The 22,410-nt window shown below is 41.5% G+C and overlaps 22 non-coding genes and 16 pseudogenes across 22 annotated transcripts; all 38 read right to left on the bottom strand.

The window, feature by feature from the left end:
- Positions 1–220: 220 nt before the first annotated feature.
- LOC131174934 (5S ribosomal RNA) lies at positions 221–340 on the bottom strand. Its single transcript, XR_009145159.1, has one exon. It is a non-coding gene; the product is annotated as a 5S ribosomal RNA (ribosomal RNA).
- A 216-nt stretch (positions 341–556) lies between these two features.
- Positions 557–675, bottom strand: LOC131175223 (5S ribosomal RNA). Its single transcript, XR_009145386.1, has one exon. It is a non-coding gene; the product is annotated as a 5S ribosomal RNA (ribosomal RNA).
- A 214-nt stretch (positions 676–889) lies between these two features.
- LOC131174846 (5S ribosomal RNA) lies at positions 890–1,008 on the bottom strand. Its single transcript, XR_009145071.1, has one exon. It is a non-coding gene; the product is annotated as a 5S ribosomal RNA (ribosomal RNA).
- A 222-nt stretch (positions 1,009–1,230) lies between these two features.
- Positions 1,231–1,349, bottom strand: LOC131174949 (5S ribosomal RNA). The gene has a single exon (XR_009145174.1). It is a non-coding gene; the product is annotated as a 5S ribosomal RNA (ribosomal RNA).
- Positions 1,350–1,560: 211 nt separating this feature from the next.
- LOC131175021 (5S ribosomal RNA) lies at positions 1,561–1,677 on the bottom strand (annotated as a pseudogene).
- A 204-nt stretch (positions 1,678–1,881) lies between these two features.
- On the bottom strand, positions 1,882–2,000 carry LOC131175224 (5S ribosomal RNA). Its single transcript, XR_009145387.1, has one exon. It is a non-coding gene; the product is annotated as a 5S ribosomal RNA (ribosomal RNA).
- Positions 2,001–2,218: 218 nt separating this feature from the next.
- Positions 2,219–2,337, bottom strand: LOC131174921 (5S ribosomal RNA). Its single transcript, XR_009145146.1, has one exon. It is a non-coding gene; the product is annotated as a 5S ribosomal RNA (ribosomal RNA).
- Positions 2,338–2,549: 212 nt separating this feature from the next.
- On the bottom strand, positions 2,550–2,669 carry LOC131174901 (5S ribosomal RNA). The gene has a single exon (XR_009145126.1). It is a non-coding gene; the product is annotated as a 5S ribosomal RNA (ribosomal RNA).
- A 212-nt stretch (positions 2,670–2,881) lies between these two features.
- Positions 2,882–2,998, bottom strand: LOC131175010 (5S ribosomal RNA; annotated as a pseudogene).
- Positions 2,999–3,203: 205 nt separating this feature from the next.
- Positions 3,204–3,320, bottom strand: LOC131174968 (5S ribosomal RNA; annotated as a pseudogene).
- Positions 3,321–3,525: 205 nt separating this feature from the next.
- On the bottom strand, positions 3,526–3,644 carry LOC131174869 (5S ribosomal RNA). Its single transcript, XR_009145094.1, has one exon. It is a non-coding gene; the product is annotated as a 5S ribosomal RNA (ribosomal RNA).
- A 214-nt stretch (positions 3,645–3,858) lies between these two features.
- Positions 3,859–3,976, bottom strand: LOC131174927 (5S ribosomal RNA). Its single transcript, XR_009145152.1, has one exon. It is a non-coding gene; the product is annotated as a 5S ribosomal RNA (ribosomal RNA).
- Positions 3,977–4,192: 216 nt separating this feature from the next.
- On the bottom strand, positions 4,193–4,312 carry LOC131174886 (5S ribosomal RNA). Its single transcript, XR_009145111.1, has one exon. It is a non-coding gene; the product is annotated as a 5S ribosomal RNA (ribosomal RNA).
- Positions 4,313–4,835: 523 nt separating this feature from the next.
- Positions 4,836–4,954, bottom strand: LOC131174960 (5S ribosomal RNA). The gene has a single exon (XR_009145176.1). It is a non-coding gene; the product is annotated as a 5S ribosomal RNA (ribosomal RNA).
- An 854-nt stretch (positions 4,955–5,808) lies between these two features.
- On the bottom strand, positions 5,809–5,925 carry LOC131174995 (5S ribosomal RNA; annotated as a pseudogene).
- Positions 5,926–6,454: 529 nt separating this feature from the next.
- LOC131174852 (5S ribosomal RNA) lies at positions 6,455–6,573 on the bottom strand. The gene has a single exon (XR_009145077.1). It is a non-coding gene; the product is annotated as a 5S ribosomal RNA (ribosomal RNA).
- Positions 6,574–6,780: 207 nt separating this feature from the next.
- LOC131174843 (5S ribosomal RNA) lies at positions 6,781–6,899 on the bottom strand. The gene has a single exon (XR_009145068.1). It is a non-coding gene; the product is annotated as a 5S ribosomal RNA (ribosomal RNA).
- A 209-nt stretch (positions 6,900–7,108) lies between these two features.
- Positions 7,109–7,229, bottom strand: LOC131174900 (5S ribosomal RNA). Its single transcript, XR_009145125.1, has one exon. It is a non-coding gene; the product is annotated as a 5S ribosomal RNA (ribosomal RNA).
- A 211-nt stretch (positions 7,230–7,440) lies between these two features.
- LOC131174948 (5S ribosomal RNA) lies at positions 7,441–7,556 on the bottom strand. Its single transcript, XR_009145173.1, has one exon. It is a non-coding gene; the product is annotated as a 5S ribosomal RNA (ribosomal RNA).
- A 205-nt stretch (positions 7,557–7,761) lies between these two features.
- Positions 7,762–7,880, bottom strand: LOC131174906 (5S ribosomal RNA). The gene has a single exon (XR_009145131.1). It is a non-coding gene; the product is annotated as a 5S ribosomal RNA (ribosomal RNA).
- A 207-nt stretch (positions 7,881–8,087) lies between these two features.
- Positions 8,088–8,206, bottom strand: LOC131174903 (5S ribosomal RNA). Its single transcript, XR_009145128.1, has one exon. It is a non-coding gene; the product is annotated as a 5S ribosomal RNA (ribosomal RNA).
- Positions 8,207–8,742: 536 nt separating this feature from the next.
- Positions 8,743–8,859, bottom strand: LOC131174991 (5S ribosomal RNA; annotated as a pseudogene).
- Positions 8,860–9,707: 848 nt separating this feature from the next.
- On the bottom strand, positions 9,708–9,826 carry LOC131174971 (5S ribosomal RNA). The gene has a single exon (XR_009145177.1). It is a non-coding gene; the product is annotated as a 5S ribosomal RNA (ribosomal RNA).
- An 852-nt stretch (positions 9,827–10,678) lies between these two features.
- On the bottom strand, positions 10,679–10,795 carry LOC131175018 (5S ribosomal RNA; annotated as a pseudogene).
- A 208-nt stretch (positions 10,796–11,003) lies between these two features.
- LOC131174956 (5S ribosomal RNA) lies at positions 11,004–11,121 on the bottom strand (annotated as a pseudogene).
- Positions 11,122–11,330: 209 nt separating this feature from the next.
- LOC131174983 (5S ribosomal RNA) lies at positions 11,331–11,447 on the bottom strand (annotated as a pseudogene).
- Positions 11,448–11,663: 216 nt separating this feature from the next.
- On the bottom strand, positions 11,664–11,783 carry LOC131174911 (5S ribosomal RNA). The gene has a single exon (XR_009145136.1). It is a non-coding gene; the product is annotated as a 5S ribosomal RNA (ribosomal RNA).
- Positions 11,784–11,978: 195 nt separating this feature from the next.
- Positions 11,979–12,095, bottom strand: LOC131175006 (5S ribosomal RNA; annotated as a pseudogene).
- A 3,086-nt stretch (positions 12,096–15,181) lies between these two features.
- Positions 15,182–15,298, bottom strand: LOC131174984 (5S ribosomal RNA; annotated as a pseudogene).
- An 844-nt stretch (positions 15,299–16,142) lies between these two features.
- On the bottom strand, positions 16,143–16,262 carry LOC131175005 (5S ribosomal RNA; annotated as a pseudogene).
- A 525-nt stretch (positions 16,263–16,787) lies between these two features.
- Positions 16,788–16,906, bottom strand: LOC131174891 (5S ribosomal RNA). Its single transcript, XR_009145116.1, has one exon. It is a non-coding gene; the product is annotated as a 5S ribosomal RNA (ribosomal RNA).
- A 1,139-nt stretch (positions 16,907–18,045) lies between these two features.
- LOC131175013 (5S ribosomal RNA) lies at positions 18,046–18,162 on the bottom strand (annotated as a pseudogene).
- Positions 18,163–18,699: 537 nt separating this feature from the next.
- On the bottom strand, positions 18,700–18,817 carry LOC131175002 (5S ribosomal RNA; annotated as a pseudogene).
- Positions 18,818–19,023: 206 nt separating this feature from the next.
- Positions 19,024–19,142, bottom strand: LOC131175001 (5S ribosomal RNA; annotated as a pseudogene).
- Positions 19,143–19,352: 210 nt separating this feature from the next.
- On the bottom strand, positions 19,353–19,472 carry LOC131175014 (5S ribosomal RNA; annotated as a pseudogene).
- Positions 19,473–19,678: 206 nt separating this feature from the next.
- On the bottom strand, positions 19,679–19,797 carry LOC131174938 (5S ribosomal RNA). The gene has a single exon (XR_009145163.1). It is a non-coding gene; the product is annotated as a 5S ribosomal RNA (ribosomal RNA).
- Positions 19,798–20,006: 209 nt separating this feature from the next.
- Positions 20,007–20,125, bottom strand: LOC131174913 (5S ribosomal RNA). The gene has a single exon (XR_009145138.1). It is a non-coding gene; the product is annotated as a 5S ribosomal RNA (ribosomal RNA).
- A 204-nt stretch (positions 20,126–20,329) lies between these two features.
- On the bottom strand, positions 20,330–20,446 carry LOC131175012 (5S ribosomal RNA; annotated as a pseudogene).
- Between the last annotated feature and the right edge of the window lie 1,964 nt (positions 20,447–22,410).

The following is a 22,410-nucleotide window of genomic DNA, read 5'->3' on the forward strand; positions in this document are numbered from 1 at the left end:
TAGTCTTTGGTATGATCGCACCGCTATGCTTTTCGCCCACAATTTATTCATATTCTCCTCGTCCTTGGAGGCCATATCATTTCACCCGTTTGGTCTATTTTCGTGATCTTATTTTACATTTCGCGTAATTTTATGTTATATACAAAGCTGAGCCATTGATTGATGAAGGTAAAAGAAATTTTTGAGAGCAGTTCGAGTGAAAAAAGAAAAGAAAAGAAACGTGGTGCAACACGAGGACTTCCCAAGAGGTCACCCATCTTAGTACTGCTCCCACCCAAACACGTTTCACTTCGGAGTTCTAATGGGATCCGGTGCACTAGTCTTTGGTATGATCGCACCCGCTATGCTTTTCGCCCACAATTTATTCATATTCTCCCCTCGTCCTTCGGGAGGCCATATCTTTTCACCCGTTTGGTCTTTTTTCGTGATCTTTTTTTTCATTTCGCGTAATTTTCTGTGATCTACATAGCTGAGCCATTGATTGATGAAGGTAAAAGAAATTGTTGCGAGCAGTTCGAGTGAAAAAAACAAAAAAAAACAAAAAAAGAAAAGAAAAAGGGTGCAACACGAGGACTTCCCAAGAGGTCACCCATCTTAGTACTGCTCTCGCCCAAGCACGTTTAACTTCGGAGTTCTGATGGGATCCGGTGCACTAGTGCTGGTATGATCGCACCCGCTATGCTTTTCGCCCATAATTTATTCATATTCTCACCTCTTCCTTCGGTAGGCCATATCTTTTCACCCGTTTGGTCTTTTTTCGTGATCTTTTTTTTCATTTCGCGTAATTTTCTGTGATCTACATAGCTGAGCCATTGATTGCTGAAGGTAAAAGAAATTGTTGCGAGCAGTTCGAGTGAAAAAAAAAAAAAAACAAAAAAAGAAAAGAAAAAGGGTGCAACACGAGGACTTCCCAAGAGGTCACCCATCTTAGTACTGCTCTCGCCCAAGCACGTTTAAATTCGGAGTTCTGATGGGATCCGGTGCACTAGTGCTGGTATGATCGCACCCGCTATGCTTTTCGCCCACAATTTATTCATATTCTCCCCTCGTCCTTCGGGAGGCCATATCTTTTCACCCGTTTGGTCTTCTTTCGTGATCTTTTTTTTCATTTCGCGTAATTTTCTGTGATCTACATAGCTGAGCCATTGATTGCTGAAGGTAAAAGAAATTGTTGCGAGCAGTTCGAGTGAAAAAAATAAACAAAAAACAAAAAAAGAAAAGAAAAGAAAAGGGGTGCAACACGAGGACTTCCCAAGAGGTCACCCATCTTAGTACTGCTCTCGCCCAAGCACGTTTAACTTCGGAGTTCTGATGGGATCCGGTGCACTAGTGCTGGTATGATCGCACCCGCTATGCTTTTCGCCCACAATTTATTCATATTCTCCCCTCGTCCTTCGGGAGGCCATATCTTTTCACCCGTTTGGTCTTTTTTCGTGATCTTTTTTTTCATTTCGCGTAATTTTCTGTGATCTACATAGCTGAGCCATTGATTGCTGAAGGTAAAAGAAATTGTTGCGAGCAGTTCGAGTGAAAAAAACAAAAAAAAAACAAAAAAAGAAAAGGGTGCAACACGAGGACTTCCCAAGAGGTCACCCATCTTAATCTTGCTCTCGCCCAAGCACGTTTAACCGGAGTTCGATGGGATCCGTGCACTAGTGCTTTGGTATGATCGCACCGCTACGCTTTTCGCCCACAATTTATTCATATTCTCCCCTCGTCCTTCGGAGGCCATATGTTTTCACCCGTTTGGTCTTTTTTTGTTATCTTTTTTTTATTTTCGCGTAATTTTTCTTTATCTACATAGATTATACATTGATTGCTGAAGGTAAAAGAAATTGTTGCGAGCAGTTCGAGTGAAAAAAACAAAAAAAGAAAAGAAAAAGGGTGCAACACGAGGACTTCCCAAGAGGTCACCCATCTTAGTACTGCTCTCGCCCAAGCACGTTTAACTTCGGAGTTCTGATGGGATCCGGTGCACTAGTGCTGGTATGATCGCACCCGATATGCTTTTCGCCCACAATTTATTCATATTCTCCCCTCGTCCTTCGAGAGGCCATATCTTTTCACCCGTTTGGTCTTTTTCGTGATCTTTTTTTTCATTTCGCGTAATTTTTACGTGATCTACATAGGTGAGCCATTGATTCTTTGAAGGTAAAAGAAATTGTTGCGAGCAGTTCGAGTGGGAAAAAAAAAAAAAAAACAAAAAAAGAAAAGAAAAAGGATGCAACACGAGGACTTCCCAAGAGGTTACCCATCTTAGTACTGCTCTCGCCCAAGCACGTAAAACTTCGGAGTTCTGATGGGATCCGGTGCACTAGTGCTGGTAGGATCGCAACCGCTATGCTTTTCGCCCACAATTTATTCATATTCTCCCCTCGTCCTTCGGGAGGCCATATCTTTTCACCCGTTTGGTCTTTTTTCGTGATCTTTTTTTTCATTTCGCGTAATTTTTCGTGATCTACATAGCTGAGCCATTTTTCGCTGAAGGTAAAAGAAATTGTTGCGAGGAGTTCGAGTGAAAAAAAAAAAAAAAAAAAAAGAAAAGAAAAGGGGTGCAACACGAGGACTTCCCAAGAGGTCACCCATCTTAGTACTGCTCTCGCCCAAGCACGTTTAACTTCGGAGTTCTGATGGGATCCGGTGCACTAGTCTTTGGTATGATCGCACCAGCTATGCTTTTCGCCCACAATTTATTCATATTCTCTCCTCGTCCTTCGGGAGGCCATATCTTTTCACCCGTTTGGTCTTTTTTTGTGATCTTTTTTTTCATTTCGCGTAATTTTACGTGATCTACATATAGTGAGCCATTGATTGCTTTGAAGGTAAAAGAAATTGTTGCGGCGATTCGAGTGAAAAAAAAAAACAAAAAAAGAAAAGAAAAAGGGTGCAACACGAGGACTTCCCAAGAGGTCACCCATCTTAATCTTGCTCTCGCCCAAGCACGTTTAACCGGAGTTCTGATTGAATCCGGTGCACTAGTGCTTGTATGATCGCACCCGCTATGCTTTTCGCCCACAATTTATTCATATTCTCCCCTCGTCCTTCGGAGGCCATATCTTTTCACCCGTTTGGTCTTTTTCGTGATCTTTTTTCATTTCGCGTAATTTTACGTGATCTACATAGTTGAGCCATTGATTCTTGAAGGTAAAAGAAATTGTTGCGAGCATTTCGAGTGAAAAAAAAAAAAAAAATACAAAAGAAAAAGGGTGCAACACGAGGACTTCCCAAGAGGTCACCCATCTTAATCTTGCTCTCGCCCAAGCACGTTTAACCGGAGTTCTGATGGGATCCGGTGCACTAGTGCTGGTATGATCGCACCCGCTATGCTTTTCGCCCACAATTTATTCATATTCTCCCCTCGTCCTTCGGGAGGCCATATCTTTTCACCCGTTTGGTCTTTTTTCGTGATCTTTTTTTTCATTTCGCGTAATTTTACGTGATCTACATATTGAGCCATTGATTGCTTTGAAGGTAAAAGAAATTGTTGCGGCGATTCAGTGAAAAATACAAAAAAAGAAAAGAAAAAGGGTGCAACACGAGGACTTCCAAAGAGGCCACCCATCTTAGTACTGCTCTCGCCCAAGCACGTTTAATTTCGGAGTTCTGATGGGATCCGGTGCACTAGTGCTGGTATGATCGCACCCGCTATGCTTTTCGCCCACAATTTATTCATATTCTCCCCTCGTCCTTCGGGAGGCCATATCTTTTCACCCGTTTGGTCTTTTTCGTGATCTTTTTTTCCATTTCGCGTAATTTTCTGTGATCTACATAGCTGAGCCATTGATTCCTGAAGGTAAAAGAAATTGTTGCGAGCAGTTCGAGTGGAAAAAAAAAAAAAACAAAAAAAGAAAAGAAAAATAGGTAAACACGAGGACTTCCCAGGAGGTCACCCATCTTAGTACTGCTCTCGCCCAAGCACGTTTAACTTCGGAGTTCTGATGGGATCCGGTGCACTAGTGCTTGTATGATCATACCCGCTATGCTTTTCGCCCACAATTTATTCACATTCTCCCCTCGTCCTTTGGGAGGCCATATCTTTTCACCCGTTTGGTCTTTTTTAGTGTTATTTTTTTTCATTTCGCGTAATTTATCGTGATATAAATAGAGTAACCATTTTTTGCTGAAGGTAAAAGAAATTGTTGCGAGCAGTTCGAGTGAAAAAAACAAAAAAAAACAAAAAAAGAAAAGAAAAAGGGTGCAACACGAGGACTTCCCAAGAGGTCACCCATCTTAGTACTGCTCTCGCCCAAGCACGTTTAACTTCGGAGTTCTGATGGGATCCGGTGCACTAGTCTTTGGTATGATCGCACCCGCTATGCTTTTCGCCCACAATTTATTCATATTCTCCTCGTCCTTCGGAGGCCATATCTTTTCACCCGTTTGGTCTTTTTCGTGATCTTTTTTCATTTCGCGTAATTTTACGTGATCTACATAGTGAGCCATTGATTCTTTGAAGGTAAAAGAAATTGTTGCGGCGATTCGAGTGAAAAAGAAAAACAAACAAAGAAAAGAAAAAGGGTGCAACACGAGGACTTCCCAAGAGGTCACCCATCTTAATCTTGCTCTCGCCCAAGCACGTTTAACCGGAGTTCGATGGGATCCGGTGCACTAGTCTTTGGTATGATCGCACCGCTATGCTTTTCGCCCACAATTTATTCATATTCTCCTCGTCCTTGGGAGGCCATATCTTTTCACCCGTTTGGTCTTTTTTGGTGATCTTTTTTTTCTTTTCGCGTAATTTTACGTGATCTACATAGTGAGCCATTGATTCTTTGAAGGTAAAAGAAATTGTTGCGGCGATTCAGTGAAAAAAAAAAAAGAAAAAGAAAAGAAAAGGGGTGCAACACGAGGACTTCCCAAGAGGTCACCCATCTTAGTACTGCTCTCGCCCAAGCACGTTTAACTTCGGAGTTCTGATGGGATCCGGTGCACTAGTGCTGGTATGATCGCACCCGCTATGCTCTTCGCCCACAATTTATTCAGATTCTCCTCGTCCTTGGGAGGCCATATATTTTCACCCGTTTGGTATTTTTTCGTGATATTTTTTTTAATTTCGCGTAATTTTTCGTGATCTACATAGCTGAGCCATTTTTCGCTGAAGGTAAAAGAAATTGTTGCTCGGAGTTCGTGTGAAAAAAAAAAAAAAAAAAAGAAAAGAAAAAAAAGGGTGCAACACGAGGACTTCCCTAGAGGTCACCCATCTTAGTCTTTGCTCGCCCAAGCACGTTTAACCGGAGTTCGATGGGATCAGGTGCACTAGTCTTTGGTATGATCGCACCGCTATGCTTTTCGCCCACAATTTATTCATATTCTCCCCTCGTCCTTCGGAGGCCATATCTTTTCACCCGTTTGGTCTTTTTCGTGATCTTTTTTCATTTCGCGTAATTTTACGTGATCTACATATTTGAGCCATTGATTCTTTGAAGGTAAAAGAAATTGTTGCGGCGATTCAGTGAAAAAAAAAAAAAACAAAAAAGAAAAGAAAAAGGGTGCAACACGAGGACTTCCCAAGAGGTCACCCATCTTAGTACTGCTCTTGCCCAAGCACGTTTAACCCGGAGTTGATGGGATCAGGTGCACTAGTCTTTGGTATGATCGCACCCGCTATGCTTTTCGCCCACAATTTATTCATATTCTCCCCTCGTCCTTGGGAGGCCATATCTTTTCACCCGTTTGGTCTTTTTAGTGATCTTTTTTTTTCATTTAATTTTACGTGATCTACATAGTGAGCCATTGATTCTTTGAAGGTAAAAGAAATTGTTGCGGCGATTCGAGTGAAAAAACAAAAAAAAAAAAAGGAAAAGAAAAAGGGTGCAACACGAGGACTTCCCAAGAGGTCACCCATCTTAGTACTGCTCTCGCCCAAGCACGTTTAACCGGAGTTCGATGGGATCCGGTGCACTAGTCTTTGGTATGATCGCACCGCTATGCTTTTCGCCCACAATTTATTCATATTCTCCCCTCGTCCTTGGGAGGCCATATCTTTTCACCGTTTGGTCTTTTTCGTGATCTTTTTTCATTTCGCGTAATTTTACGTGATCTACATAGCTGAGCCATTGATTGCTTTGAAGGTAAAAGAAATTGTTCTGGCGATTCGAGTGAAAAAAAAAAAAAACAAAAAAGAAAAGAAAAAGGGTGCAACACGAGGACTTCCCAAGAGGTCACCCATCTTAATCTTGCTCGCCCAAGCACGTTTAACCGGAGTTCGATGGGATCCGGTGCACTAGTGCTTTGGTATGATCGCACCGCTATGCTTTTCGCCCACAATTTATTCATATTCTCCCCTCGTCCTTTGGAGGCCATATCTTTTCACCCGTTTGGTCTTTTTCGTGATCTTTTTTCATTTCGCGTAATTTTACGTGATCTACATACATTGAGCCATTGATTCTTTGAAGGTAAAAGAAATTGTTGCGGCGATTCGAGTGAAAAAAAAAAAAAAAAATACAAAAGAAAAAGGGTGCAACACGAGGACTTCCCAAGAGGTCACCCATCTTAGTACTGCTCTCGCCCAAGCACGTTTAACTTCGGAGTTCTGATGGGATCCGGTGCACTAGTGCTTGTATGATCGCACCCGCTATGCTTTTCGCCCACAATTTATTCACATTCTCTTCTCGTCCTTGGGAGGCCATATCTTTTCACCCGTTTGGTCTTTTTCGTGATCTTTTTTCATTTCGCGTAATTTTACGTGATCTACATAGTGAGCCATTGATTGCTGAAGGTAAAAGAAATTGTTGCGAGCAGTTCGAGTGAAAAAAAAAACCAAAAACAAAGGAAAGAAAAAGGGTGCAACACGAGGACTTCCCAAGAGGTCACCCATCTTAGTACTGCTCTCGCCCAAGCACGTTTAACTTCGGAGTTCTGATGGGATCCGGTGCACTAGTGTTGGTATGATCGCACCCGCTATGCTTTTCGTCCACAATTTATTCATATTTTCCCCTCGTCCTTGGAGGCCATATCTTTTCACCGTTTGGTCTTTTTTTACGTGATCTTTTTTTCATTTCGCGTAATTTTTACGTGATCTACATAGGTGAGCCATTGATTCTTTGAAGGTAAAAGAAATTGTTGCGAGCGATTCAGTGAAAAGAAAAGAAAAGAAAAGAAAAGAAAAGGGGTGCAACACGAGGACTTCCCAAGAGGTCACCCATCTTAGTACTGCTCTCGCCCAAGCACGTTTAACTTCGGAGTTCAGATGGGATCAGGTGCACTAGTGCTTTGGTATGATCGCACCGCTATGCTTTTCGCCCACAATTTATTCATATTCTCCCCTCGTCCTTGGGAGGCCATATCTTTTCACCCGTTTGGTCTTTTCACCGTTTGGGTGATCTTTTTTTCATTTAGCGTAATTTTTACGTGATCTACATAGGTGAGCCATTGATTGCTGAAGGTAAAAGAAATTGTTGCGGCGATTCGAGTGAAAAAAAAAAAAAAAAAGAAAAGAAAAGGGTGCAACACGAGGACTTCCCAAGAGGTCACCCATCTTAGTACTGCTCTCGCCCAAGCACGTTTAACCGGAGTTCGATGGGATCCGGTGCACTAGTGCTGGTATGATCACACCTGCTATGCTTTTCGCCCACAATTTATTCATATTCTCCTCGTCCTTGGAGGCCATATCTTTTCACCGTTTGGTCTTTTTTCGTGATCTTTTTTCATTTCGCGTAATTTTACGTGATCTACATAGTTGAGCCATTGATTCTGAAGGTAAAAGAAATTGTTGCGGCGATTCAGTGAAAAAAAAAAAAAAAACAAAAAAAGAAAAGAAAAATGGTCCAACACGAGGACTTCCCAAGAGGTCACCCATCTTAGTACTGCTCTCGCCCAAGCACGTTTAACTTCGGAGTTCTGATGGGATCCGGTGCACTAGTGCTTGTATGATCGCACCCGCTATGCTTTTCGCCCACAATTTATTCATATTCTCCCCTCGTCCTTCGGAAGGCCATATCTTTTCACCCGTTTGGTCTTTTTTCGTGATCTTTTTTTTCATTTCGCGTAATTTTCTGTGATCTACATATGAGCCATTGATTCTTTGAAGGTAAAAGAAATTGTTGCGGCGATTCAGTGAAAAAAAAAACCAAAAAAAGAAAAGTAAAGGGGTGCAACACGAGGAATTCCCAAGAGGTCACCCATCTTAGTACTGCTTTCGCCCAAGCATGTTTAACTTCAGAGTTCTGATGGGATCCGGTGCACTAGTGCTGGTATGATCGCTTCCGCTATGCTTTTCGCCCACAATTTATTCATATTCATCCTATTCCTTCGGGAGGCAATATCTTTTCAACGGTTTGGTCTTTTTTCGTGATCTTTTTTTTCATTTCGCATAATTTTCTGTGATCTACATAGCAGAGCCATTGATTGCTGAAGGTAAAAGAAATTGTTGCGAGCAGTTCGAGTAGGAAAAAAACAAAAAAAACAAAAAAAGAAAAGAAAAGGGTGCAACACGAGGACTTCCCAAGAGGTCACCCATCTTAATCGCTCTCGCCCAAGCACGTTTAACCGGAGTTCGATGGGATCAGGTGCACTAGTGCTTTGGTATGATCGCACCGCTATGCTTTTCGCCCACAATTTATTCATATTCTCCTCGTCCTTGGAGGCCATATCTTTTCACCGTTTGGTCTTTTTCGTGATCTTTTTTTCATTTCGCGTAATTTTACGTGATCTACATAGTGAGCCATTGATTGATTCTTGAAGGTAAAAGAAATTGTTGCGGCGATTCAGTGAACAAAAAAAAACCAAAAAAAGAAAAGAAAAAGGGTGCAACACGAGGACTTCCTAAGAGGTCACCCATCTTAGTACTGCTCTCGCCCAAGCACGTTTAACCGGAGTTCGATGGGATCCGGTGCACTAGTCTTTGGTATGATCGCACCCGCTATGCTCTTAGCCCACAATTTATTCATATTTTCCCCTCGCCCTGGAGGCCATATCTTTTCACCCGTTTGGTCTTTTTCGTGATCTTTTTTTCATTTCGCGTAATTTTACGTGATCTACATAGGTGAGCCATTGATTGCTTTGAAGGTAAAAGAAATTGTTGCGAGGATTCAGTGAAAAAAAAAAAAAAAAGAAAAGAAAAGGGTGCAACACGAGGACTTCCCAAGAGGTCACCCATCTTAATCTTGCTCTCGCCCAAGCACGTTTAACCGGAGTTGATGGGATCCGGTGCACTAGTCTTTGGTATGATCGCACCCGCTATGCTGTCCGCCCACAATTTATTCATATTCTCCTCGTCCTTCGGAGGCCATATCTTTTCACCCGTTTGGTCTTTTTCGTGATCTTTTTTCATTTCGCGTAATTTTACGTGATCTACATAGTGAGCCATTGATTCTTTGAAGGTAAAAGAAATTGTTGCGGCGATTCAGTGAAAAAAAAAAAAACAAAAAAGAAAAGAAAAAGGGTGCAACACGAGGACTTCCCAAGAGGTCACCCATCTTAATCTTGCTCTCGCCCAAGCACGTTTAACCGGAGTTCGATGGGATCCGGTGCACTAGTCTTTGGTATGATCGCACCGCTATGCTTTTCGCCCTGAATTTTTTCATATTCTCCAATCTTCATTCGGGAGGCCATATCTTTTCACCCGTTTGGTCTTTTTTCGTGATCTTTTTTTTCATTTCGCGTAATTTTTCGTGATCTACATAGCTGAGCCATTTTTCGCTGAAGGTAAAAGAAATTGTTGCGAGGAGTTCGAGTGAAAAAAAAAAAAAAAAAAAAAGAAAAGAAAAGGGGTGCAACACGAGGACTTCCCAAGAGGTCACCCATCTTAGTACTGCTCTCGCCCAAGCACGTTTAACTTCGGAGTTCTGATGGGATCCGGTGCACTAGTGCTGGTATGATCGCACCCGATATGCTTTCCGCCCACAATTTATTCATATTCATCCTATTCCTTCGGGAGGCCATATCTTTTCACCCGTTTGGTCTTTTTTCGTGATCTTTTTTTTCATTTCGCGTAATTTTTCGTGATCTACATAGCTGAGCCATTGATTCTTTGAAGGTAAAAGAAATTGTTGCGGCGATTCAGTGAAAAAAAAAAAAAAAAAAAAAGAAAAGAAAAGGGGTGCAACACGAGGACTTCCCAAGAGGTCACCCATCTTAATCTTGCTCTCGCCCAAGCACGTTTAACCGGAGTTCGATGGGATCCGGTGCACTAGTCTTTGGTATGATCGCACCGCTATGCTTTTCGCCCACAATTTATTCATATTCTCCCCTCGTCCTTGGAGGCCATATCTTTTCACCCGTTGGGTCTTTTTTCGGGATCTTTTTTTTCATTCCGCGTAATTTTGCGTGATCTACAGAGCGGAGCCATTTTTCGCTGAAGGTAAAATAAATTGTTGCGAGGAGTTCGAGTGAAAAAAAAAAAAAAAAAAAGAAATAAAAAGGGTGCAACACGAGGACTTCCCAAGAGGTCACCCATCTTAATCTTGCTCGCCCAAGCACGTTTAACCGGAGTTCGATGGGATCAGGTGCACTAGTCTTTGGTATGATCGCACCCGCTATGCTTTTCGCCCACAATTTATTCATATTCTCCCTCGTCCTTGGGAGGCCATATCTTTTCACCCGTTTGGTCTTTTTAGTGATCTTTTTTTCATTTCGCGTAATTTTACGTGATCTACATAGTGAGCCATTAATTGCTGAAGGTAAAAGAAATTATTGCGAGGATTCAGTGAAAAAAACAAAAAAAAAAAAAGAAAAGAAAAGGGTGCAACACGAGGACTTCCCAAGAGGTCACCCATCTTAGTCTTGCTCTCGCCCAAGCACGTTTAACCGGAGTTCGATGGGATCCGGTGCACTAGTCTTTGGTATGATCGCACCCGCTATGCTTTTCGCCCACAATTTATTCATATTCTCCTCGTCCTTGGGAGGCCATATCTTTTCACCGTTTGGTCTTTTTTCGTGATCTTTTTTTTCATTTCGCGTAATTTTTCGTGATCTACATAGTGAGCCATTGATTCTTGAAGGTAAAAGAAGTTGTTGCGAGGAGTTCGAGTGGAAAAAAAAAAAAAAAAAAAAATAAAATAAAAGGGGTGCAACACGATCACTACCCAAGAGGTCACCCATCTTAATCTTTGCTCGCCCAAGCACGTTTAACTTCGGAGTTCTGATGGGATCCGGTGCACTAGTGCTGGTATGATCGCACCCGATATGCTTTCCGCCCACAATTTATTCATATTCATCCTATTCCTTCGGGAGGCCATATCTTTTCACCCGTTTGGTCTTTTTTCGTGATCTTTTTTTTCATTTCGCGTAATTTTTCGTGATCTACATAGCTGAGCCATTTTTCGCTGAAGGTAAAAGAAATTGTTGCGGCGATTCAGTGAAAAAAAAAAAAAAATAAAAAGAAAAGAAAAAGGGTGCAACACGAGGACTTCCCAAGAGGTCACCCATCTTAGTACTGCTCTCGCCCAAGCACGTTTAACCGGAGTTCGATGGGATCCGGTGCACTAGTCTTTGGTATGATCGCACCCGCTATGCTCTTCGCCCACAATTTATTCATATTTTCCCCTCGTCCTTGGGAGGCCATATCTTTTCACCCGTTTGGTCTTTTTTATGATTTATGATTTTTTCATTTCGCGTAATTTTTTGTGATCTACATAGGCATGAGCCATTGATTCTTTGAAGGTAAAAGAAATTGTTGCGAGGAGTTCGAGTGAAAAAAAAAAAAAAAAAAAAAGAAAAGAAAAGGGGTGCAACACGAGGACTTCCCAAGAGGTCACCCATCTTAGTACTGCTCTCGCCCAAGCACGTTTAACTTCGGAGTTCTGATGGGATCCGGTGCACTAGTCTTTGGTATGATCGCACCGCTATGCTTTTCGCCCACAATTTATTCATATTCTCCCCTCGTCCTTCGAGGCCATATCTTTTCACCGTTTGGTCTTTTTAGTGATCTTTTTCATTTTAGCGTAATTTTACGTCTACATAGTGAGCCATTGATTCTTTGAAGGTAAAAGAAATTGTTGCGCGATTCAGTGAAAAAAAAAAAAAAAAAAGAAAAGAAAAGGGTGCAACACGAGGACTTCCCAAGAGGTCACCCATCTCACTACTGCTCTCGCCCAAGCACGTTTAACCGGAGTTCGATGGGATCCGGTGCACTAGTCTTTGGTATGATCGCACCGCTATGCTTTTCGCCCACAATTTATTCATATTCTCCTATTCCTTGGGAGGCCATATCTTTTCACCGTTTGGTCTTTTTCGTGATCTTTTTTCATTTCGCGTAATTTTACGTGATCTACATAGTTGAGCCATTGATTCTTTGAAGGTAAAAGAAATTGTTGCGGCGATTCAGTGAAAAAAAAAAAAACAAAAAAGAAAAGAAAAAAGGGTGCAACACGAGGACTTCCCAAGAGGTCACCCATCTTAATCTTGCTCTCGCCCAAGCACGTTTAACCGGAGTTCGATGGGATCCGGTGCACTAGTCTTTGGTATGATCGCACCGCTATGCTTTACGCCCATAATTTATTCATATTCTCCCCTCGCCCTTCGGAGGCCATATCTTTTCACCCGTTTGGTCTTTTTCGTGATCTTTTTTCATTTCGCGTAATTTTTGCGATCTACATAGGTGAGCCATTGATTCTTTGAAGGTAAAAGAAATTGTTGCGAGCGATTCGAGTGAAAAAAAAAAAAAAAAAAAAGAAAACAAAAGGGTTGCAACACGATGACTTCCCAAGAGGTCAACCATCTTATTACTCCTCACGCCCAAGAACGTTTAAATACGGAGTTATGATGGGATCCGGTGCACTAGTCTTTGGTATGATCGCACCGCTATGCTTTTCGCCCACAATTTATTCATATTCTCCTATTCCTTGGGAGGCCATATCTTTTCACCGTTTGGTCTTTTTCGTGATCTTTTTTCATTTCGCGTAATTTTACGTGATCTACATAGTGAGCCATTGATTCTTTGAAGGTAAAAGAAATTGTTGCGGCGATTCAGTGAAAAAAAAAAAAAAGAAAAGAAAAAGGGTGCAACACGAGGACTTCCCAAGAGGTCACCCATCTTAATCTTGCTCTCGCCAAGCACGTTTAACCCGAGTTCGATGGGATCAGGTGCACTAGTCTTTGGTATGATCGCACCGCTATGCTTTTCGCCCACAATTTATTCATATTCTCCCCCTCCTCCGGAGGCCATATCTTTTCACCCGTTTGGTCTTTTTAGTGATCTTTTTTCATTTCGCGTAATTTTACGTGATCTACATAGGTGAGCCATTGATTCTTGAAGGTAAAAGAAATTGTTGCGAGCGATTCAGTGAAAAAAAAAAAAAACAAAAAGAAAAGAAAAGGGTGCAACACGAGGACTTCCCAAGAGGTCACCCATCTTAGTCTTGCTCTCGCCCAAGCACGTTTAACCCGAGTTCGATGGGATCCGGTGCACTAGTCTTTGGTATGATCGCACCCGCAATGCTTTTCGCCCACAATTTATTCATATTCTCCCCTCGTCCTTGGAGGCCATATCTTTTCACACGTTTGGTCTTTTTCGTGATCTTTTTTCATTTAGCGTAATTTTTTGTGATCTACATAGGTGAGCCATTGATTCTTAAGGTAAAAGAAATTGTTGCGAGGAGTTCGAGTGAAAAAAAAAAAAAAAAAAAAAAGAAAAGAAAAGGGGTGCAACACGAGGACTTCCCAAGAGGTCACCCATATTAATCTTGCTCTCGCCCAAGCACGTTTAACCCGGAGTTCGATGGGATCAGGTGCACTAGTCTTTGGTATGATCGCACCCGCTATGCTTTTCGCCCACAATTTATTCATATTCTCCTATTCCTTGGAGGCCATATCTTTTCACCGTTTGGTCTTTTTCGTGATCTTTTTTCATTTCGCGTAATTTTACGTGATCTACATAGTGAGCCATTGATTCTTTGAAGGTAAAAGAAATTGTTGCGGCGATTCAGTGAAAAAAAAAAAAAAAAAAGAAAAGAAAAAGGGTGCAACACGAGGACTTCCCAAGAGGTCACCCATCTTAATCTTGCTCGCCCAAGCACGTTTAACCGGAGTTCGATGGGATCCGGTGCACTAGTCTTTGGTATGATCGCACCCGCTATGCTTTTCGCCCACAATTTATTCATATTCTCCTATTCCTTGGAGGCCATATCTTTTCACCGTTTGGTCTTTTTCGTGATCTTTTTTCATTTCGCGTAATTTTACGTGATCTACATAGTGAGCCATTGATTCTTTGAAGGTAAAAGAAATTGTTGCGGCGATTCAGTGAAAAAAAAAAAAAAACAAAAAAGAAAAGAAAAAGGGTGCAACACGAGGACTTCCCAAGAGGTCACCCATCTTAATCTTGCTCTCGCCCAAGCACGTTTAACCGGAGTTACGATGGGATCAGGTGCACTAGTCTTTGGTATGATCGCACCCGCTATGCTTTTCGCCCACAATTTATTCATATTCTCCCCTCGTCCTTGGAGGCCATATCTTTTCACCGTTTGGTCTTTTTCGTGATCTTTTTTTCATTTCGCGTAATTTTTACTGATCTACATAGGTGAGCCATTGATTCTTTGAAGGTAAAAGAAATTGTTGCGAGCGATTCAGTGAAAAAAAAAAAAAAAAAAGAAAAGAAAAGAAAGGGGTGCAACACGAGGACTTCCCAAGAGGTCACCCATCTTAATCTTGCTCTCGCCCAAGCACGTTTAACCGGAGTTCGATGGGATCAGGTGCACTAGTCTTTGGTATGATCGCACCCGCTATGCTTTTCGCCCACAATTTATTCATATTCTCCCCTCGTCCTTGGGAGGCCATATCTTTTCACCGTTTGGTCTTTTTAGTGATCTTTTTTCATTTAGCGTAATTTTACGTGATCTACATATTTGAGCCATTGATTCTTTGAAGGTAAAAGAAATTGTTGCGAGGGCGAGTGAAAAAAAAAAACAAAAAAAAAAAAAAAAAAGTGTGCAACACGAGGACTTCCCAAGAGGTCACCCATCTTAAGTCTTGCTCTCGCCCAAGCACGTTTAACCGGAGTTCGATGGGATCCGGTGCACTAGTCTTTGGTATGATCGCACCGCTATGCTTTTCGCCCACAATTTATTCATATTCTCATCCTATTCCTTGGAGGCCATATCTTTTCACCGTTTGGTCTTTTTCGTGATCTTTTTTTCATTTCGCGTAATTTTACGTGATCTACATAGTGAGCCATTGATTCTTTGAAGGTAAAAGAAATTGTTGCGGCGATTCAGTGAAAAAAAAAAAACAAAAAAAGAAAAGAAAAAGGGTGCAACACGAGGACTTCCCAAGAGGTCACCCATCTTAGTACTGCTCTCGCCCAAGCACGTTTAACCGGAGTTCGATGGGATCCGGTGCACTAGTCTTTGGTATGATCGCACCCGCTATGCTTTTCGCCCACAATTTATTCATATTCTCCCCTCGTCCTCCGGAGGCCATATCTTTTCACCGTTTGGTCTTTTTAGTGATCTTTTTTCATTTCGCGTAATTTTTGCGATCTACATAGGCGAGCCATTGATTCTTTGAAGGTAAAAGAAATTGTTGCGAGGATTCGAGTGAAAAAAAAAAAAAAAAAGAAAAGAAAAGGGTGCAACACGAGGACTTCCCAAGAGGTCACCCATCTTAATCTTGCTCTCGCCCAAGCACGTTTAACCGGAGTTACGATGGGATCCGGTGCACTAGTCTTTGGTATGATCGCACCCGCTATGCTTTTCGCCCACAATTTATTCATATTCTCCTATTCCTTGGGAGGCCATATCTTTTCACCGTTTGGTCTTTTTCGTGATCTTTTTTTCATTTAGCGTAATTTTACGTGATCTACATAGTGAGCCATTGATTCTTTGAAGGTAAAAGAAATTGTTGCGGCGATTCAGTGAAAAAAAAAAAAAAAAAGAAAAGAAAAAGGGTGCAACACGAGGACTTCCCAAGAGGTCACCCATCTTAATCTTGCTCTCGCCCAAGCACGTTTAACCGGAGTTACGATGGGATCAGGTGCACTAGTCTTTGGTATGATCGCACCCGCTATGCTTTTCGCCCACAATTTATTCATATTCTCCCCTCGTCCTCCCGAGGCCATATCTTTTCACCGTTTGGTCTTTTTAGTGATCTTTTTTTCATTTCGCGTAATTTTTGTGATCTACATAGGCGAGCCATTGATTCTTGAAGGTAAAAGAAATTGTTGCGAGCGATTCGAGTGAAAAAAATAAAAAAAAAAAATGAAAATAAAATGGGTGCAACACGAGTACTTCCCAATATTTCACCCATCTTAGTACTGCTCTCGCCCAAGCACTTTTAACTTCGGAGTTATGATGGTATCCGGTGCACTAGTCTTTGGTATGATCGCACCGCTATGCTTTTCGCCCACAATTTATTCATATTCTCCTATTCCTTGGGAGGCCATATCTTTTCACCGTTTGGTCTTTTTTAGTGATCTTTTTTTCATTTCGCGTAATTTTACGTGATCTACATAGTGAGCCATTGATTCTGAAGGTAAAAGAAATTATTGCGGCGATTCAGTGAAAAAAAAAAACAAAAAAGAAAAGAAAAAGGGTGCAACACGAGGACTTCCCAAGAGGTCACCCATCTTAATCTTGCTCTCGCCAAGCACGTTTAACCGGAGTTACGATGGGATCCGGTGCACTAGTCTTGGTATGATCGCACCGCTATGCTTTTCGCCCACAATTTATTCATATTCTCCCCTCGTCCTCTTGGAGGCCATATCTTTTCACCGTTTGGTCTTTTTAGTGATCTCTTTTTTCATTTCGCGTAATTTTACGTGATCTACATAGGCGAGCCATTGATTCTTTGAAGGTAAAATAAATTGTTGCGAGGTGTTCGAGTGAAAAAAAAAAAAAAAAAAAAAGAAAAGAAAAGGGGTGCAACACGAGGACTTCCCAAGAGGTCACCCATCTTAGTACTGCTCTCGCCCAAGCACGTTTAAATTCGGAGTTATGATGGGATCCGGTGCACTAGTGCTGGTATTATCGCACCCGCTATGCTTTTCGCCCACAATTTATTCATATTCTCCCCTCGTCCTTGGGAGGCCATATCTTTTCACCGTTTGGTCTTTTTAGTGATCTTTTTTCATTTCGCGTAATTTTTGTGATCTACATAGTGAGCCATTGATTCTTTGAAGGTAAAAGAAATTGTTGCGAGGATTCAGTGAAAAAAAAAAAAAAAAGAAAAGAAAAGAAAAGAAAAGGGGTGCACCACGAGGACTTCCCAAGAGGTAACCCATCTTAGTACTGCTCTCGCACAAGCACGTTTAACCGGAGTTCGATGGGATCAGGTGCACTAGTCTTTGGTATGATCGCACCGCTATGCTTTTCGCCCACAATTTATTCATATTCTCCTATTCCTTGGAGGCCATATCTTTTCACCGTTTGGTCTTTTTCGTGATCTTTTTTTCATTTCGCGTAATTTTACGTGATCTACATAGTGAGCCATTGATTCTTTGAAGGTAAAAGAAATTGTTGCGGCGATTCAGTGAAAAAAAAAAAAAACAAAAAAGAAAAGAAAAAGGGTGCAACACGAGGACATCCCAAGAGGTCACCCATCTTAATCTTGCTCTCGCCCAAGCACGTTTAACCGGAGTTCGATGGGATCCGGTGCACTAGTCTTTGGTATGATCGCACCGCTATGCTTTTCGCCCACAATTTATTCATATTCTCCTATTCCTTGGGAGGCCATATCTTTTCACCGTTTGGTCTTTTTTAGTGATCTTTTTTTCATTTCGCGTAATTTTACGTGATCTACATAGTGAGCCATTGATTCTTTGAAGGTAAAAGAAATTGTTGCGGCGATTCAGTGAAAAAAAAAAAAAAAACAAAAAAAGAAAAGAAAAAGGGTGCAACACGAGGACTTCCCAAGAGGTCACCAATCTTAATCTTGCTCTCGCCCAAGCACGTTTAACCGGAGTTACGATGGGATCCGGTGCACTAGTCTTTGGTATGATCGCACCCGCTATGCTTTTCGCCCACAATTTATTCATATTCTCCCCTCGTCCTTGGAGGCCATATCTTTTGCACCGCATTCGTAAGCGCGCGTGATCCCCATTGACCATTGATTCTTGAAGGTAAAAGAAATTGTTGCGAGGATTCAGTGAAAAAAAGAAAAAAAAAGAAAAGAAAAGGGGTGCAACACGAGGAATTCCCAAGAGGTCACCCATCTTAGTACTGCTTTCGCCCAAACACGTTTAACCGGAGTTCGATGGGATCAGGTGCACTAGTCTTTGGTATGATCGCACCGCTATGCTTTTCGCCCACAATTTATTCATATTCTCCTATTCCTTGGAGGCCATATCTTTTCACCGTTTGGTCTTTTTTAGTGATCTTTTTTTCATTTCGCGTAATTTTTGTGATCTACATATTTGAGCCATTGATTGCTTTGAAGGTAAAAGAAATTGTTGCGGCGATTCAGTGAAAAAAAAAAAAAAAAAAAAAAAGAAAAGAAAAATGGTGCAAAAAGTGGACTTCCCAAGAGGTCACCCATCTTAATCTTGCTCTCGCCCAAGCACGTTTAACCGGAGTTCGATGGGATCAGGTGCACTAGTCTTTGGTATGATCGCACCGCTATGCTTTTCGCCCACAATTTATTCATATTCTCCTATTCCTTGGGAGGCCATATCTTTTCACCGTTTGGTCTTTTTAGTGATCTTTTTTTCATTTAGCGTAATTTTACGTGATCTACATAGCTGAGCCATTGATTCTTGAAGGTAAAAGAAATTGTTGCGGCGATTCAGTGAAAAAAAAAAAAAACAAAAAAAAACAAAAAAAGAAAAGAAAAAGGGTGCAACACGAGGACTTCCCAAGAGGTCACCCATCTTAGTACTGCTCTCGCCCAAGCGCGTTTAACCCGGAGTTCGATGGGATCCGGTGCACTAGTCTTTGGTATGATCGCACCGCTATGCTTTTCGCCCACAATTTATTCATATTCTCCTATTCCTTGGGAGGCCATATCTTTTCACCGTTTGGTCTTTTTCGTGATCTTTTTTCATTTCGCGTAATTTTACGTGATCTACATAGTGAGCCATTGATTCTTTGAAGGTAAAAGAAATTGTTGCGAGCAGTTCGAGTGAAAAAAAAAAAAAAAAAAAAAAATAAAAGAAAAAGGGTGCAACACGAGGACTTCCCAAGAGGTCACCAATCTTAGTACTGCTCTCGCCCAAGCACGTTTAACCGGAGTTACGATGGGATCCGGTGCACTAGTGCTTTGGTATGATCGCACCGCTATGCTTTTCGCCCACAATTTATTCATATTCTCCTATTCCTTGGAGGCCATATCTTTTCACCGTTTGGTCTTTTTAGTGATCTTTTTTTCATTTAGCGTAATTTTACGTGATCTACATAGTGAGCCATTGATTCTTTGAAGGTAAAAGAAATTGTTGCGAGCGATTCAGTGAAAAAAAAAAAAAACAAAAACAAGAAATGAAAAGAAAAAGGGTGCACCACGATGACTTCCCAAGAGGTCACCCATATTATTACTGCTCTCGCCCAAGCACGTTTAAATTCTGAGTTCTGATGGGATCAGGTGCACTAGTCTTTGGTATGATCGCACCGCTATGCTTTTCGCCCACAATTTATTCATATTCATCCTATTCCTTGGAGGCCATATCTTTTCACCGTTTGGTCTTTTTAGTGATCTTTTTTTCATTTCGCGTAATTTTACGTGATCTACATAATTGAGCCATTGATTGCTTTGAAGGTAAAAGAAATTGTTGCGGCGATTCAGTGAAAAAAACAAAAAACAAAAAATGAAAAGAAAAGCGGTGCAACACGAGGACTTCCCAAGAGGTCACCCATCTTAGTACTGCTCTCGCCCAAGTAAGTTTAACTTCGAAGTTCTGATGGGATCCGGTGCACTAGTGTTGGTATGATCGCACCCGCTATGCCTTTCGCCCACAATGTATTCATATTCTCCCCTCGTCCTCCCGAGGCCATATCTTTTCCCGTTTGGTCTTTACGTGATCTTTTTTTTCATTTCGCGGAATTTTTTGTGATCTGGGAATGGACGAGCCATTGATTGCTGAAGGTAAAAGAAATTGTTGCGAGGAGTTCGAGTGAAAAAAAAAAAAAAAAAAAAAGAAAAGAAAAGGGGTGCAACACGAGGACTTCCCAAGAGGTCACCCATCTTAGTACTGCTCTCGCCCAAGCACGTTTAACTTCGGGGTTATAATGGGATCCGGTGCACTAGTGCTGGTATGATCGCACCGCTATGCTTTTCGCCCACAATTTATTCATATTCTCCTATTCCTTGGAGGCCATATCTTTTCACCGTTTGGTCTTTTTTAGTGATCTTTTTTTCATTTAGCGTAATTTTACGTGATCTACATAGTTGAGCCATTGATTCTTTGAAGGTAAAAGAAATTGTTGCGGCGATTCAGTGAAAAAAAAAAAAAAGAAAAAAGAAAAGAAAAGGGGTGCAACACGAGGACTTCCCAAGAGGTCACCCATCTTAGTACTGCTCTCGCCCAAGCACGTTTAACCGGAGTTCGATGGGATCAGGTGCACTAGTCTTTGGTATGATCGCACCGCTATGCTTTTCGCCCACAATTTATTCATATTCTCCTATTCCTTGGAGGCCATATCTTTTCACCGTTTGGTCTTTTTAAGTGATCTTTTTTTCATTTCGCGTAATTTTACGTGATCTACATAGTGAGCCATTGATTCTTTGAAGGTAAAAGAAATTGTTGCGGCGATTCAGTGAAAAAAAAAAAAAAACAAAAAGAAAAGAAAAAGGGTGCAACACGAGGACTTCCCAAGAGGTCACCCATCTTAATCTTGCTCTCGCCCAAGCACGTTTAACCGGAGTTACGATGGGATCAGGTGCACTAGTCTTTGGTATGATCGCACCGCTATGCTTTTCGCCCACAATTTATTCATATTCTCCCCTCGTCCTCCGGAGGCCATATCTTTTCACCGTTTGGTCTTTTTAGTGATCTTTTTTTCATTTAGCGTAATTTTTGTGATCTACATAGGCGAGCCATTGATTCTTTGAAGGTAAAAGAAATTGTTGCGAGGATTCAGTGAAAAAAAAAAAGAAAAGAAAAGAGGTGCAACACGAGGACTTCCCAAGAGGTCACCCATCTTAATCTTGCTCTCGCCCAAGCACGTTTAACCGGAGTTACGATGGGATCAGGTGCACTAGTCTTTGGTATGATCGCACCGCTATGCTTTTCGCCCACAATTTATTCATATTCTCCTATTCCTTGGGAGGCCATATCTTTTCACCGTTTGGTCTTTTTAGTGATCTTTTTTCATTTCGCGTAATTTTACGTGATCTACATAGTGAGCCATTGATTCTTTGAAGGTAAAAGAAATTGTTCTGGCGATTCAGTGAAAAAAAAAAAAAAACAAAAAAGAAAAGAAAACGGGTGCAACACGAGGACTTCCCAAGAGGTCACCCATCTTAATCTTGCTCTCGCCCAAGCACGTTTAACCGGAGTTACGATGGGATCAGGTGCACTAGTCTTTGGTATGATCGCACCGCTATGCTTTTCGCCCACAATTTATTCATATTCTCCTATTCCTTGGAGGCCATATCTTTTCACCGTTTGGTCTTTTTAGTGATCTTTTTTCATTTCGCGTAATTTTACGTGATCTACATAGTGAGCCATTGATTCTTTGAAGGTAAAAGAAATTGTTGCGGCGATTCAGTGAAAAAAAAAAAAAAACAAAAAGAAAAGAAAAAGGGTGCAACACGAGGACTTCCCAAGAGGTCACCCATCTTAATCTTGCTCTCGCCCAAGCACGTTTAACCGGAGTTGATGGGATCAGGTGCACTAGTCTTTGGTATGATCGCACCGCTATGCTTTTCGCCCACAATTTATTCATATTCTCCCCTCGTCCTTGGAGGCCATATCTTTTCACCGTTTGGTCTTTTTTCGTGATCTTTTTTCATTTCGCGTAATTTTACGTGATCTACATAGGTGAGCCATTGATTCTTTGAAGGTAAAAGAAATTGTTGCGGCGATTCAGTGAAAAAAAAAAAAAAAAAAAAAGAAAAGAAAAAGGGTTCAACACGAGGACTTCCCAAGAGGTCACCCATCTTAATCTTGCTCTCGCCCAAGCACGTTTAACCCGGAGTTACGATGGGATCCGGTGCACTAGTCTTTGGTATGATCGCACCCGCTATGCTTTTCGCCCACAATTTATTCATATTCTCCTATTCCTTGGAGGCCATATCTTTTCACCGTTTGGTCTTTTTAGTGATCTCTTTTTTCATTTAGCGTAATTTTACGTGATCTACATAGTTGAGCCATTGATTCTTTGAAGGTAAAAGAAATTGTTGCGGCGATTCAAAAAAAAAAAAAAAAAAAAAAAAAAAAAAAAAGGGTGCAACACGAGGACTTCCCAAAGGTCACCCATCTTAATCTTGCTCGCCCAAAGCACGTTTAACCGGAGTTACGATGGGATCCGGTGCACTAGTGCTTTGGTATGATCGCACCGCTATGCTTTTCGCCCACAATTTATTCATATTCTCCCTCGCCCTTGGAGG

This window comes from Hevea brasiliensis, chromosome 16 (assembly GCF_030052815.1).
Source record: "Hevea brasiliensis isolate MT/VB/25A 57/8 chromosome 16, ASM3005281v1, whole genome shotgun sequence".
NCBI lineage: Eukaryota > Viridiplantae > Streptophyta > Magnoliopsida > Malpighiales > Euphorbiaceae > Hevea > Hevea brasiliensis.